Consider the following 3,451-nt stretch of genomic DNA (forward strand, 5'->3'; position numbering starts at 1 on the left):
ATTAAAATCAACATCATGAGCCTATGAAGAGGAGGTATCGCATACGTAGCTAGGTGTGGTGGGGGGCTGGGACTGCCATGTCCTCCCAAGGCAAGCGCCCCCCCCACTTAGGTATGCGGTGCATCTTTGATGGAAGCTCATGATGTTATCATAATTCAAGGTTAAATGTATTAAATTTCTTGTGAAAGAGCTCACCATCACTGCTATGGTTCGGAACAAAGCACATGATGTTGTTGTAATCTGAGGGGAAACAACCAAAAAAAACAATGCATTGTGTGGTTACCTTGTAAGATCAATTCTAGGAAGCACAGAGATGTCTCTCTTGGTGGGCACAACATGAAATAGCGTGATCTGTAGTAGCACTAATTTCCAACATGCAAACAATTTTGTGTGCCACTCACTGGGGAGTTGAGATTGCGCGCTTCTGTGGTCCGCTTCGAAGAAAAATTCCAAGACATGACAGATTGGGCCGCAAAGTAGCAAACCCTAAAAAATGTGACATAAAAAAGACTTATTGATGAAAGGCAAAGAACAGCTAGACTACACATACCAATCGCCTAAAACCTTGCAGCAAGCATAAGGTGCCCTTCGATAGAAAGTTTTCAAATAGACCCTAACCTGGGAGAGCTGGGAAAATGGAGATGGAGTGTGTGCAGTGATTATACGATCCACAGCTCTTGAGAAGCAAGAAGAAAAACCGAGATTTCTCTCTCTCTCTCTCTCTCTCTCTCTCTCTCTCTCTCTCTCTCTCTCTCTCTCTCTCTCTCTCTCTCTCTCTCGGTCGTGACCTTGTGCCTCCTCTCTCTCTCTCTCTCTCTCTCTCTCTCTCTCTCTCTCTCTCTCTCTCTCTCTCTCTCTCTCTCTCTCTCTCGGTCGTGACCTTGTGCCTCCTGCTAGGCTTAACGGGCAACTCAAAGAGAGACAGGGGTAGAGGAAATGGAAATGTTGGAGTGTTGCTGTTGAAGGATTGAAGCCAAACTCCGCCTCTAGAAAAGCGCCCTCTCTGTACACAGAGCCTCCCTGCTTCTTTCTGCACCATTTTGTCTCTCTATTACATTACTCTCTCTCTCTCTCTCTCTCTAAGTCTAACCTTATTTTAAAAAAGCCACGTGGCAATACCTAACCTTAATTTCTTGTTTTAAAAAAGCCACGTGGCAAGTGAGATCAAGGTTAAAGTAATAAAAGGTTTAACGCGGCCTGCCCCTACGGGGCAATGCCAACAACAGTAGCACTAGGTAATGGGGTGTCTCGATGAAAGTTGGGTGTGTTTGTTCTTTCAAATGAGGTTGTGGGGTCAAAACTTGGTCAAAATGGTTAGTGCTGGAGTTGTGCTACCTGCATTTGTTGTAATGTGTGTCTTGTAATAACCACATCCATGTGCCACATATTTTGTAACCACATCCATGTGCCACATATTTTGGCAAGTGCTCCTTTAATGAAATGTTATCCATCCCCAAAGCGACTTATGCACTCTGTCTTGCAAGTTAAGGCAGCTGCCAAAAGATCACAGTTGCAAGCTAGGGGATTGGTGGCCCCTCTTTAGTCCCCTTCCCACAACCATACCTTGCTAGATATGTGATGCCTCCTCTACAAGAGCGCATAATGTTGATCAATATTACTACAAGATTATGAAGATGATACTTTCACTCATCTCTATACCCACCAGCGTGATACTGCATTATAGCTTCAAGATTTGAAAGAAAGATTAGAAGTTGAAATACCTGGGAGCATAGAGGTGCCGCGGGCTCGCATGATGGAGCCTACTTTTCGGTGAGCACAAGCTTGCTTGCAAACCCAACATGACCCCACGATGATGTTGAGGCTACTCCGACATGTTTGCCTTCTCTATTGCGACAGTGACACAAGTTTGTTGTGTCATGTGAGCCTGCTTTTGCGGTGAGCATGACATGTTTACCTAGTTGTCTGCATGGTTGATCCCTGCACGGTCGACCCTCATGTTGCCTTCTTGGAACTTTTAGAATTCACGCCCAATTGTTTGGGATCGTACCCATTGACTATTAACATAGGTATTAGGGCATGCTATATATGCGCATTGCGCACCAGTGGTTTACGTCACTGCATGCTGCCACTTGTCTCTTCTTGTTTATGTCTTGTGGACATGGAGGGGAAGCTTTGTACTAGTTTCCTTACGCAGATGATAATCAAGAAAGCATGTAATAAGGGGTTTACATGTGTGTGTGTGTGTGTGTGTGTGTGTGTGTGTGTGTGTGTGTGTGTGTGTGTGTGTGTGTGTGTGAGAGAGAGAGAGAGAGAGAGAGAGAGAGATGTATCTATATAACCAAATATGTATGTATATAGATGTATCTATATGGACCTATACATATGTATATAGATGTATCTATATGGATCTATACATATGTATATAGATGTATCTATATATGTATCTATACCTATGTGTATACATATATGTATATGTATGTATCTACATACATATACATCTATATGTATATGTATAGATGTATCTATATGTATGTAAAAATATATGTATCTATATGTATGAACCTATATTTATGTATATATATGTATCTATGTATGTATATATATGTATCTATATAAGTATGTATATACATGTATATATACGTATATATATAGATGTATCTATACGTATGTATATAGATGTATCTATATGTACGCATAGATGTATCTATACGTATGTATATAGATGTATCTATATGTACGTATATATGTATCTATAGGTATGTATCTATATGTATCTATATGTATATATATGTATCTATATGTATGTATATATATGTATCTATATGTATGTGTATACATGTATCTATATGTATGTATGTACATGTATCTATATGTATGTATATACATGTATTTATAAGTATGTATATAGATGTATCTATACATATGTATATAGATGTATCTATATACATCTATATACATATGTATATGTGTGTGTGTGTGTGTGTGTGTGTGTATCGATATGTGGGTATATATGTATCTATATGTATCCATATGTATGTATATATATGTATATATATGTATATATACTTATGTATATGTATATGTATCTATATGTATCCATATGTATGTATATGTATGTATATGTATGTATATATATGTATGTATATAGATGTATCTATACGTATGTATATACATGTATCTATATGTATGTATATACATGTATCTATACAAATGTATATAGATGTATCTATATGTATGTATGTATATGTATGTATATATATGTATGTCTATAGATGTATCTATACGTATGTATATACATGTATCTATATGTATGTATATACATGTATCTATACAAATGTATATAGATGTATCTATATGTATCTATATGTATGTATATATATGTATCTACATATTCTATACGTAGATATGTGTATGTGTATACACATATCTATATGTATGTATGTATATGTATCATTAAGTATACATATGTATGTTACGGAAGAAGTACGCC

Source organism: Cibotium barometz, chromosome 36 (genome assembly GCF_041138505.1).
Source record: "Cibotium barometz isolate CiBa-2024 chromosome 36, ASM4113850v1, whole genome shotgun sequence".
Taxonomy (NCBI): Eukaryota; Viridiplantae; Streptophyta; class Polypodiopsida; order Cyatheales; family Cibotiaceae; genus Cibotium; species Cibotium barometz.